Below are 13443 nucleotides of genomic sequence, written 5' to 3'. Positions count from 1 at the left end.
GCTCCACAAAAACTACCATCCTCAATCTTCATCATAATATCTAGACAGGAACTGGTATGGTGGCTCTTGCCTGTAATCCCAGCACTTTGGGCAGCCAACACGGGAAGACTGCTTTAGCCCAGGAGTTTGAGACCCATCTGGGCAACACGGCAAAACCCCACCTCTACAAAAAAAATAAGAAAAATTAGCCAGGCATGGTGGCAAACGCCTCTAGTCCTAACTACTCGGGAGGCTGAGGTGGGACAACTACCTGAGCCCATGAAGTCAAGTCTGCTGTGAGCCATGATGGTACCACTGCACTCCAGCCTGGGTAAAGAGTTAAGACCCTGTCTCAAAATAATAATAATAGGGCGGGGGTGGGGTGGCTCATGCATATAATCCTAGCACTTTGGGAGGGTGAGGTGGGTGGATCACGAGGTCAGGAGTTCGAGGCCAGCCTGACCAATATGGTAGCGTGGTAGCGCACGCCTGTAGTCCCAGCTAGCTGTGAGGTTGAGGCAGAAGAATCGCTTGAACCCGGGAGGCAGAGGTTGCAGTGAGCCAAGATCATGCCACTGCACTTCAGCCTGGGTGACAGAGAGAGATTCCATCTCAAAAGAAAAGAAGAAGGAGAAGGAGGAGGAGAAGAAGAACTCAAAAAGTAAGAAGCAATGTGTCACATAGAGTACTGAACATCCATCATCTCTTTGCATTCTTAAAATAATCACCTTTCAGTGGGGACCCTCCTTAACTACCCTCCTCAAACTAACCTGGATCTCCTTAAACCCTTTCCCTTTCTCCTTAGCACTTTCATTTTTTGTAACATTATAAAACATCTTAAATATACATAAACATACATTTTAGGCTGCATATATATTACTTATTAATCATCTTTACTGCCTGTGTTTTCTACTAGAATTTAATCTCCACTAGGGCAGGGGCTTTGCTTTACTCACTGAAGTAACTCCAATACCTAGAATAATGCCTGGCACACAGTAGGCACCTAAATATTTAAATGAATGGATGAATAACAAGGAGGACAGATTTGACACTTATTTGAAAACACTTCTCCCCCTCTCAACATTCAATCTATCAACAAGTTCAGAAACTCAACTTCCTCTAAAATATACCAAATCATCTGTCTTCTACTAACTTCACTGCCATAAAGCTGGGCCAAACTTGCAATTTTTCACTTCTGGCCTTGCTGCTTCCAGTCATGCACTATAAAATTCTTTCTCCACATGACAGGAAGACTGATCTTTATAAAATGTAAATCAGACCACATTACTACCCCAACTATTCAATGGTTACCCATCCATTCATCCATTCAGAATGAAATCCAAATTCACTGGATTACAAAGCTTTATGCTGGCTTTAAAAGCTCTACATGAGCTTCTGTCTCCTGTCTCTCTACCCTCTACTCTTCGTCCACTACATTATATATCTACATTGGCCATTTTTCTATTCTTTGAAAATACCAAGTTCATTCCCATCATTGAGCCTTTGGACTGGAATATTCTTATCTCCGACATCTACTGAGCTACTTCATTATTGTTATTCAGCACACAGCTCAATTTACTTCTTCAGAGAGTCCTAAATTAACACTTAATTTCATATCCATACTTTTTTTTGTTAATGGGCTCAGTACTTTCTTTTATTCTATTTTAAAAACATTTTTATTTTGAAATAATTTCAATATTGCAAGAATAATTCAAATAATTATGTTAATATCAGTTAGCTAAATTCACCAATTAATTCATCCATTTATGAAAATCACTTTCAGCTGGGCGCGGTGGCGCAAGCCTGTAATCCCAGCACTTTGGGAGCCGAGGACGGGCCAGATCACGAGGTCACGCGAGGATCGAGACCATCCTGGCTAACATGCGTGAACCCCGCGTCTATACTAAAAATACAAAAATACTAGGCCGGGTTTTAGGGTGGCGGGGGCCGCCTGCTAGTCCCAGCCCTACTCAGGAGGCTGGAGGGCAGGAGAATGGCGCTGAACCCGGCCCGGAGGGTGGGAGCTTGCAGTGAGCTGAGCATTCCGGCACTGCACCTCCAGCCCTTTGCCGGACAGAGCGAGCTCCGTCTCAAAAAAAAAAAAAAAATCACTTTATATTTTCTCTACCACACACACACACACACACACATTATAGTAGTATATATATATATATATATATTTTTTTTTTTTTTTTGAGACGGGGTCTCGGTCTGTCGCCCAGGGCTGAGTTGTTAGTGGGGCGCATATCTCGGGGTCACTGCAACCTCCCCCTCCCGGGGGTTCACGCCTTCTCCTGGCTCAGCCTCGCCAAGCTTAGCGGGACTATAGGCGCCCCATCACCAGCCCGGCCTAATTTTTTTATATATAATGTTTAGTAGAGGACAGGGTTTCACCCATGTGCTAGCCAGGATGGTGCCTCTCGCATCTCCTGATCTGCTGATCCACCCTGGGCCTCGGGGGCCTCCCCAAGTGCTGGATTTACAGGGCATGGAGGCCACTGCGCCCACGGCCATCTCTTATTTTTTTATCTAACTAAAACACTTGAGAGCAAGCTGGAAACATTACACTCTCTTATGCTTAAATATTTCAGTGTGTAATTGCTAAGAGTTAGGACATTTACTTACATAAGCACAGTATAATTACCAAAATTATTAACATTAATACCCTACCCTACCACCATCTAATTTATAGATATTATTCTAAAATTTATGGGGGGTTTCCTCATATAAATGAGACTGGCATATCACCTGAAGTCAGGAGTTCAGGACCAGCCGGGCCAACATGGCAAAACCCTGTCCCTACTAACAATGCAAAAATTAGCCAGGCGTGGTGGTGGGCACCTGTAGTCCCAGTTACTCTGGAGGCTGAGGCGGCAGAATCGCTTGAACCTGGGAGGCGGAGGTTACGGTGAGCCGGCATCGTGCCACTGCACTCCAGCCTGGGCAACAGAGCAAGACTCCATCTCCAAAAAAAAAAAGAAAATAAAAAGAAATCACCACTCCCAAGTGCTAATGGAAAATAACTGACAACCTTTACACTCGAACCACATTTAACTATCATTCAAGTAAAGGTGAAATAAAGGTATCTTCAGATCAGCAAAAAGAGTGTACTACTTACAGATTCTCCAAGAATTATTAACAGACACACTTGGTAGAAAGGAAAATTAACCCAGAAGGGAAACTGTGATAAATATGAAATGTGACCAGATAATTCAATAAATATATCGGTAAACCTAAATTAATATCAGCTTTAACAATAATGGTAACTATTATTTTGGCTGGGAGAGTAACACACAAAATGGAAACAAAATCCTAGACAGCAGTAATATATTGAAAAAGTTACTCAATTTGAAGTGTTCTAAGACTTCTGTTAAAGAAAGAAATGCATATGTGTATTGACATTTTAGACTTTATGTCAAGTACACATTAAAATTTTAAAAGCAATCATCAAAATAAGCAAAATGAAACATCTATCTTTAAACTAATCCACTATTTTCACTTATCCAATTAAGAGTATCTATTGATTTGTGCATAAAAAACGTGAGAAAATAGAATGAAGTTGTACATTAAAAGAAACAAACCAAAAGTCGAAGAGCCTTAACATTTTACTGAAGTGTTTGAAACTGACTCCGAAAAACAACAGAATTCCCAAGACAAATCACCAATTCTCTGTCCCTTCTCCAGACCCACTTTAAAAGCTTTGTTGTTAGAGATGGTTCCCTTGGATGGAAAGGCAAGGAAACACTTTAATTCATTCTCCAAGATAAAGATGGAAATTAACATTTCTAGAAGGTCAATCACATACACACCAAGTCTGTTGTCCTCCCCTACTTTAGACATGAAGAACAGAGCCAGGACTGGGGAAAGGCAAGTGAGAAGCCTAGGGCCCAGACAAAGCACTTGTGGTTATTTGCCATGCTTCTCTCCTTGGGGAGACAGAAGCACAGTTTGCTTGTGGAAACCTCAGTTCACATTCACAGTGCAAGAAAACTTATTTCCAGTTTCATTGTGGCATTAGCCCTAGGAATGAGAGAGGACAACTTAATAAAGTTTAAAGAGATGAAAAGAAAATGAGTCTCACATTAGACTGCAAACTCCTTTTACTATTCAACTTTGTTTCTCAGTATGTACAATGAGAGAACGAAACAATCAGTAAGGCCACAGAAGGAAACCTCCATTCTTCCTAAGTACCAAAAAGAAGGGTTAACAGCACATGTACGCACCTCAAGACAGTAACATCTATAGCAATACTGGTCAACATTCCCAACATGTACTAGCTCCAAGCTTCAAATCAAAGTACACTTAATTTGGAGTCAGAGAAGGCTCTGTTTCAAATCTCAACTCTTCCCCTTTACTGACTTCTCTACCTTTCAATTTCTCCACTGCTTAAAATGAAGGAGCAGATTAAAAAGCTTTGAAAAAAATTCTTCAAATACTACAAATCCTAACCTATTCTAAATATAATCACATAGCTCTACCTGGAGGCTTGCCTTCATAGGAGCTGTCAAGTAAAATGTTGGCTGCCAGGGGCTTCTCAAATTCTAGTATTTTTTGTTTGTTTGTTTATTTGTTTGTTTTTGAGATGGAGTCTCGTTCCTGTCACCCAAGCTGGAGTACAGTGGCATGATCTCGGCTCACTGCAAACTCTGCCTCCTGGGTTCAAGCGATTCTCCCGTCTCAGCCTCCCTAGTAGCTGGAATTACAGGCATGCGCCACCACACCTGGCTAGTTTTTTTTGTATTTTTAGTAGAGATAGGGCTTCACCATTTTGGCCAGGCTAGTCTCAAACTCCCAACTTCAGGTGATCCGCCCGCCTTGGCCTCCCAAACTGCTGGGATTACAGGTGTGAGCCACTGTGCCCAGCCATTTGTTTTTGAGATGAGGTCTGGCCATGTCGCCCAGGCTTGTCTTGAATGGCTGGGCTCAAGTAATTCTCTTGCTTCAGCCTTCTGAGTACTTGAGATGACAGACACACAACACAGTGCCTGGCTCTGGTACCTTTTTTTTTTTTTTTTTTGAGACGGAGTCTCGCTCTGTTGCCCAGGCTGGAGTGCAGTGGCCGGATCTCAGCTCACTGCAAGCTCTGCCTCCAGGTTCACGCCATTCTCCTGGCTCAGCCTCCTGAGTAGCTGGGACTACAGGCGCCCGCCACCTCGCCCGGCTAGTTTTTTTGTATATTTTAGTAGAGACGGGGTTTCACCATGTTAGCCAGGATGGTCTCATCTCCTGACCTCGTGATCCGCCTGTCTCGGCCTCCCAAAGTGCTGGGATTACAGGCTTGAGCCACCGCGCCCGGCCTAGTACCTTTTTATACTCCAAAAGAAATAGAATATAAAGAAGAAAGCCAAAAAGACATTTATTCCAACAGAAATGGCCCTATGTTCCACAATTATGACAAAAGCTCTATGCAGCTAAGTTTAAAACATTGAAATTGTTACTTTAAATGTCCGAATTATTAAATAATTTAATTTAAAATGCTGTAAACTCAAGATTTTACTTTAAAACTGGGTTACACTGCTAAACTCTCAACAGGCAAAAGTCAGTGACCTACCCCTTGATTTCCTGGGCTACTGACTTATAAAGGCCACCAAATACCCTTCACTGATGGGGTAGTGACTTTGTCAAGGTCACAATACAATTCATCAGGAGTCAGTAACAACTTTGGATTGTCCTTAAAATTCTATCTAGGGTTTGAAGCTGATAACTTATTACCTGTTTGAGATTACAATCTTGATTTAGAACAATAACCCAAATGGAACACTTAAGTTTGTTTACTGATGAAGGAAGAAAGAAGTCCAAAACATCGACCTTCTCATTGTGATATTTATTCTAATGAGTAAACTAGAACAATTATTTCTGTAAACACAGAGAACAAACAACAAAATAATGCAAAATTAAAGCATTTAACAATGACTGCATGTTGTTTTCTCCCACAAAACATATTATCCTTCTAAACTAGGCCCCTTTCCTAACATACTGCCCACTGGATCAAATTTAACAAACCAAAAAACAAGTGATGAAAATTTTGTGTGCCCTACCCCACCCTAGGGGCCTACTGGGCCATGATTTGCTTGAATATTATGGGTGTGGCATGAAATATTAAAGCAGTGACTAAAATTTTCCATAAAATCCCATCCAAAGTCTAAAAGCTTTACTACTCAGAAACAGATTCATTTCCAGACATTTAAAAGATTTACCATTCCACTTATGACACTCTGGTGTTTCTACATTTAATATTTAGGGAGGAGGTGATGGGGGTGGGGAAAAGGGTATAATTAGTTTTGCTTGTAAAACGTTCATCACAGTTGTAGTGCCAACTGAGCTATATAGCCTATTGGGGGTCTAATAGATTTCAGGGTATTATAGTTTGAGTAATAGAGGTTGGGGTTGTGGTGGAAATCAATAAATGGCTACTACTTCTTTGCACAGACCCATATGGAAGTAATCAAGCGCAAGGGTGGCAGCTGGGGCCAATAACAGTCACCTGCAGTTGAGGGACATGGGGGTTTCAGATGGGTTTTTAATGCTAATTTCCTACAGAAACAATGAGCTAGAAAGAGCAGAGTAACAGACGAGGCCGGATGAAGAGAGACCAGCCAGAACAATGGCTGCACCTGGTGCTGGGAGCAGAGGGACAGAGCCGGCACGCGCCTGCCAGCAGCAGAGGACACATCTGTCACCCTCAAAGCAGCCCATCCCCCAGCTCTTCCAGCAGGGTAATTGATGAAAGGTCCCTAAACGCTAACAGCTTGCCACACAGCAACAGGTTTGAGTTTTTAAAGACTGCCACATTCTCTACACGCACCCTTCTCTCGTGACTAAGAATTAGTTAAGGAAGTGGGTTCCCTGTCAGTCTCAAGTGAGACAGTAAAAATATCCAAGACACTCATTTTAAGTAAATCTTTCAGTTATTGTGACTTCAATGTTTTGGGGGGACATGGAAAGAGAAATCTTATTGAGTGCTGATGCAGGAAGTATCATGCTAGTTTCTTTCTAATTAAATCCTTAGAACTCATTTTTTTCCCATTTTACAGTTGAGAAAACTGAGGCTTAGAGGGGAAGATTAAATTAGCTTATGGTTACACAGCCTAACGTCAAAACCCACACACAATCTTTCACCGTCTTCTCTCCATCTGTCCAAACTACCACAATCAAATGAAAATACAATAGTCCCCGCTTTGTCTGCAGGAGATGTGTTCCAAGACCCCCAGTAGATACCTGAAACCCCAGACAGTACCAAACCCTATATATACTATGTTTTCTCCTATACATACATACCTATGATAAAGTTTAATTTACAGGCTGGGCGTGGTGGCTCATTCCTGTAATCCTAGCACTTTGGGAGGCCCAAGCAGGTAGATCACCTGAGGTCAGGCGTTTGAAACCAGCCAGGCCAACATGGTGAAACCCCATCTCTACTAAAAATACAAAACATTAGCCGGGCGTGGTGGCACATGACTGTAATCCCAGCTACTTGGGAGGCTGAGGCAGAAGAATTGCTTGAACCTGGAGGCGGAGGTTGCTATGAGCTGAAATCATGCCATTGCACTCCAGCCTGGGCAACAAGAGTGAAGCTCCATCTCAAATTAAAAAAAAAAAAGTTTAATTTACAAATTAGGCACAGTAAGAGATTAACAACAATAAAATATTATAACGATTATAATATACTATAATAAAAGTTATGTGAATGTGGTCTCTCTCTCAGAGTGTCTTACCGTACTGTAACACAAGTAACTGAAACCCTGGAAAGTGAAACTTCGACTAAGGGGAGACTACTGTACATACTCCATTTACTGCAGAGCTCCAGCTATGAGAGACAACTGCAGATAGGATGTATGCATATACAGAACTGCATCCCACCTTGCCAGGCATCTCTAACAAGCTGCTGAGAATTGAACAATAACAGGATTTCCATGAGCTGTTGCTTTAAACAAAACACAAAGAGTTGCTTTTTCAGGTTTTGGCATGCTTTAGGAAAATTAAATCCATATACATTTTAAATTTCCCAGCATCAATCTGTGTCATCATATAGTTCTTAAACGCTGTTTGGAAAGTCCATCAGCCAGTGAAAATACAACCACCAGTTATAATATGTTGTTTTTCTGCGAGATACAACCACCACTAATTGCTTTATTTACTGACTTGAACTTGGAGGGAAAATTAAACAATCCACAGAGTCCATCATGGTAGAAACCTTTTAAATCACAGCTTCCTGGTATATAAATCACACATATAAAAGAGAAGATGGCTATGTATGCATAAAGATAAGTACCTTAGAAGTAAACAACTGATCTTGGATTTGGAAAAACAGCAACAGCTAGACATACTTCAAAACATGGTAGAAATGAATACTATGTAATTATGCATTTAATAAAGTTTAATTTAAGGCTCTAGAAGAAAGGGAACGTTTTCATCCTGCCACTATGCTCCTTCCAAACATGAGAAGTCCACATCCTTCCTGCCCTTCTAAATTGTGATCAAATGCTACCTCCTTTAGGAAGGGTCTCTGATTCCCACAGTTGGTGCTAATTTTCAGGACTTACTACTTTTGTACTTTTTTTTTTTTTTCTGAGACTGAGTCTTGCTCTGTCGCCCAAGATGGAGTGCAGTGGCACGATCTTGGCTCACTGCAACTTCCGCCTCTGGGGTTCAATTGAGTCTCCTGCCTCAGCCTCCCTGCTGAGATTACAGGTGCATGTCACCACACCCAGCAAGGGTGCTGTCATGTTGGCCAGGCTGGTCTCGAACTCCTGACTTCAAGTGATTCACTCACCTCGGCCTCCCAAAGTGCTGGGATTACAGGTGTAAGTCACTGCGCCCAGCCACTTTTTGAACATTTTATCTCCTCTGTGAGATTTCACCTTTTTTAAAAATCCCTTACCATATTATCACATACAACAGGCAATTCAAAATAACACTCGTAAAATGGGTGTCCTGGAAACGCAACACAATTCTAGTCTAAGCTCAGCCAGCAACCAGGAGGATATTGAACTCTGGGCTGGGGAGACTATTGTCATCCCATTATCCTTCCCTCAACTTTCCTATTTTATCTATAAAATAATGTGTTTGACTAGATTACCCAAAGGATCCTTTCCAATCCTAATATTTTCCATAGGTCATCTCTGGGGACTCATGAGCACTTCTAACACTGAGTAGCCTTACAATAACCATCAATGAACTGACCCAACCAATCTTTCGGAGCCACTTGAATTTTTCCAGTTGTGTATTAAATATATTCGTTCACTCAAAAGTACTTTTTGATGTTCCCGCAGAGCCACTTAAATGTCATTATCCTCATCTCCGGTTTATTGGCATTACTGTATTATGTGCCTCCAGTCCAGCAAGGACCCTCGCTATGAAAATATCCTTGGGTAGGCCAGGCGCGGTGGCTCAAGCCTGTAATCCCAGCACTTTGGGAGGCCGAGGCGGGTGGATCACGAGGTCAGGAAATCGAGACCCCCCCTGGCTAACATGGTGAAACCCTGTCTCTACTAAAAATACAAAAAACTAGCCAGGCGTGGTGGTGGGCGCCTGTAGTCCCAGCTACGGAGGCTGAGGCAGGAGAATGGCGTGAACCTGGTAGGCGGAGCTTGCAGTGAGCCGAGATAGCACCACCGCACTCCAGTCTGGGCGACATAGCGAGACTCCGTCTCCAAAAAAAAAAAAAAAAAAGAAAGAAAGAAAAAAAAAAGAAAAAGAAAAAGAAAATGTCCTTGGGTAATTACTGGAAGCCAATTTAGGAGAATTTTCTCATTTCATAGTAGTAAGCTTCTCATGATGCTTTCATAATCTTCAGAAAGAACCATGATTTTCTCCAGTATTCAACTCAAATGTATCTTGGTTATAACCTAAGTAGCAAGCAATACTCTCCTGAGCTATCTGGTCCTAGCAGGACTTTTAATCACTCAACTTTATTTCCAGTGAGTCAATCTTCACATACTAAAATGCATATTATTTCTTATTATGTTTCTTGAAACTCTAGCATCCAAAGTATTCCTAGCATGGACACAGTCATATGAAATCCCTTTTTCAGGCCCTCTATAGTAGGCCCTATCCTACAGAAAAGCATTAAGTCCTTTTCTCCCCACTCATGTCGCCTAGGCTACAATGGAAAGTGTTTTCTCACTGAAGGAGTACCATGTGAATTCAGCATAAACACTATATCCTCTCAAGTATTCAGAAAAGTCCCAAAGATGCTTGCTCAACAATGCACCTATCAAAAGAGATGCCCCCAAATTTTTATGAAATCACTTTAGTCAATTTGGTATAAAAGAAAACTTGGAGCCAGGTGCAGTGGCTCACGCCTATAATCCCAGCACTCTGGGAGGCGGGCAGATCACAAGGTCAGGAGATCAAGACCAGCCTGGCTAACATGGTGAAACCCTGTCTCTACTAAAAATACAAAAAATTAGCCAGGTGTGGTGGTAGGTACCTGTAGTCCCAGCTACTAGGAAGGCTGAGGCAGAAGAATGGCATGAACCTGGGAGGCGGAGCTTGTAGTGAGCTGAGATCGCGCCACTGCACTCCAGCCTGGGTAACAGTGCGAGACCCTGTCTCAAAACAAAAAGAATAAGAAAAGAAAACTTGGGAAAACTTCCATTTTCAAAGTCTCCTTCAAGTCAGTGTGGTGGCTCATGCCTGTAATCCATCACTTTGGGAGGTCAAGGAGGCCCTACTGCTTGAAGCCAGGAGTCTGAGACAAGCCTGGGAAACACGGCAAAACCCCACCTGTATAAAAAATACAATAATTAGCTGGGCATGGTGGTACATGCCTGTGGTCCCAGCTACTCAGGAGGCTGGGGTGGGAGGATCACTGGAGCCTGGAAGAGTCGAGGCTGCAGTGAGCCATGATCATGCTTCTGCATGCCAGACTGATCAACAGAGTGAGACCCTGTCTCAAAAAAAGAAGAAAAGAGAAAAGAAAAGAAAAAAAAGACGGCCAGGTGTGATGGCTCATGCCTGTAATCCCAGCACTTTGGGAGGCTGAGGCAGCTGGATCACGAGTTCAGGAGTTCAAGACCAGCCTGACCAACATGGTAAAGCCCGTCTCTACTAAAAATACAAAAATTAGCCGGGCATGGTGACACACCTGTAATCCCAGCTACTTGGGAGGCTGAGGCAGGAGAATAGCTTGAACCTGGGAGGTGGAGGTTGCAGTGAGCCGAGATAGCGCCACTGCACTCTAGCCTGCGCGACCGAGGAAGACTCCATTTCGGGGAAAAAAAAAGAAAGAAAGAAAGAAAAAGAAAAAAGTCCCCTCCACCTCAATAAATCTGACTGTAAAATGGAAGGAAGAAATTGAACAGTACTATACTGTCCACTTAATTACTCAATTAATATAAATAAAGGCTGAAGAACTTTAAGGAATAAAATAGTTTTAAAGTTTCTATTTGAGAAATGGTAGAATTTTTGCATGACTTGTAATATACAGGAGAAAAAAAAAAACAGATTTTTCCAGCAAGAGGTCTCAGAGTGAGGGGAACAATTTAAACAGTGTTGTCACAAAACAGTACAATTCAGTACCTCACTCCTGCTTGTTGACTTTTTCAAAGTTCTTCTGTTCTGGTATAGTTTGGCAAAGATAGCATAGAACATTTAGAATAGATGTAGACAATCTTGAGAGATGAGTACAGCAAGAGGGAGGGTGCCCTAAAAACAAGAACTACAGGCCAGACCCATTCTTGCCCAAGAGTTAAAGTTAAAATGCAGGGGTTTAGGAACCTATCATAGCAAAAAAAGTGAACATCTAGAACTCTTGAAACTAACTTGTATGTTTTCTATGTGCCAGACAAATTTCCCCAATAATGAGTCAGGAATTACACAAAATAGAGATTCAAAGAGAATAGTGGTTTGCCTGGGATTACAGAACTAGTGAATAATGGCTATACAGTTTGTGTAACTCCCAAACTCATGTTCTTTCCATAGAACATGGAAAGGAGGCCTGGATTCAGAGGCCTCAAAAACATGAAGACAACGTATGAAAACAGTAAGAAGTGGTGCAGTGGCTCATGCCTGTAATCCCAACACTTTGGGAGGCTGAGGCAGAAGAATCACTTGAGCCTAGGAGTTTAAGAGACTAGTCTGGGCAACACAGTGAGACCCATCTCTATTTCTTGTATATAAGAAATAGCAAAAATCTAAAATAGGCATCACAAACTAACAAGGACTACAGAACACAGTACACAGTTATATGCACATGAATTTATTGCATCACAAAACTACCCCAAAATCACAATTCAAGTCAGATTCGTTGATTTTATTTTATATGTAGCAAGAAAATAGAAGAAAACAGCATAGGAGCAAAATGTAAATGAAAAACTGTTAGATATATCTAAAATGAAGAGATGCTGCTAGTTTTGCTTCAATCTCTTTTAGCTGTAATTTGCCTGCATATACTGAAATAAAATCTGACAATAGAAAAGAGTGTTATATGAGCCATCTTTTTAACATGGCCTATTTGTATTACGCATACTAAAGGGGAAAAAAAATTTCCTCTAAACATCACAGAACAATCCAAAGCGGAAAATCTTACAGAAATATTTGTGGGACTACTTTTCTAGCTGTAGAATTCATATATTACATCTAATTATTAAGTAAACCTTGTGTTCAAAAAAGCATGACATTCAAATATAAAGTTGGCAACAGAAAAATAGAAACATAAATAAAATGAAGCATTGAAACAAAACTGAGTAGAAAGGCTGAACTCTTGTATCAGATATCAAGAAACATTCATACCATTGTAATCTGAAAGAAGTAAAAAGCTTTGAAAGGCAGAGAATTGTGCACTTTAACCCCCAAAACTAAATTAAAATGTACTTACGCCAAATGCCCAGATTATAAACAATCCAGATTCTTAAATACACCAAATTTATTTGAAATAGATATTCAAAAGCTCCTCTTTTTCTCTTCCTAATCTTCAAAGCTCAATCGGAGACCAGCCTTCCTCCTCCTTTCATTAGCTGGACATGTGTCAGCTCTCTCACATCTGCGATTTCTCACTGACTAGAGCTGCCTGTCCCATTCCAGGGAAACACAGATGGATCCCAGATGGGAAGGTCCTGCCAAACAGACCAGCTCTTCACCTTGCCAGAATCCCCAGATACAGTCAGTCTCTCTCTTTTTCTCCCTCCCTCCTGCTTCCTCTCTCTCCACTCCCCTTCCAACCCTCCCTGTTACCAGGGCTCTTTGCCAGCTGATGTCACTAAGTACACACCTCCCAGTGGCTCCTGGCCAATCTGACATTAACTTGTTAAATACGTATAATTTGTTTATGGCTGACAATAACAGCAAGGATATTGTGAAAAACCTATCTGTGCAAGTCCCTAGTGGAATAACATGTAGAGACACACAGACTCACATTTGTGGGAACATTCAAATGTTTAGCAATTACCATTTAAAGTCCTATATACTGTCTGGTTTCTGCTATTGTTTAATAGCTTCTGCTTTTGAGCCAGTTTTAAATCC

The 13443-nt window shown here is 41.5% G+C and overlaps 1 protein-coding gene across 2 annotated transcripts in view; it reads right to left on the bottom strand.

Annotated features, from left to right (window-relative positions):
- CBFA2T2 (CBFA2/RUNX1 partner transcriptional co-repressor 2) overlaps positions 1–13104 on the bottom strand; it is an 88764-nt gene extending 75660 nt beyond the window's left edge. For both annotated transcript variants that reach the window (XM_017878350.1, XM_017878360.1), the window contains exon 1: positions 12800–13104. The gene's annotated coding sequence lies outside the window, so the exon portion shown is untranslated. The remainder of the gene's footprint in view (positions 1–12799) is intronic.
- Between the last annotated feature and the right edge of the window lie 339 nt (positions 13105–13443).

Source organism: Rhinopithecus bieti, unplaced genomic scaffold, assembly GCF_001698545.2.
Source record: "Rhinopithecus bieti isolate Rb0 unplaced genomic scaffold, ASM169854v2 scaffold_65, whole genome shotgun sequence".
Taxonomy (NCBI): Eukaryota; Metazoa; Chordata; class Mammalia; order Primates; family Cercopithecidae; genus Rhinopithecus; species Rhinopithecus bieti.
The sequence above is the reverse complement of the archived record's forward strand: the minus strand, read 5'-3'. Positions and strand labels throughout refer to the sequence as shown.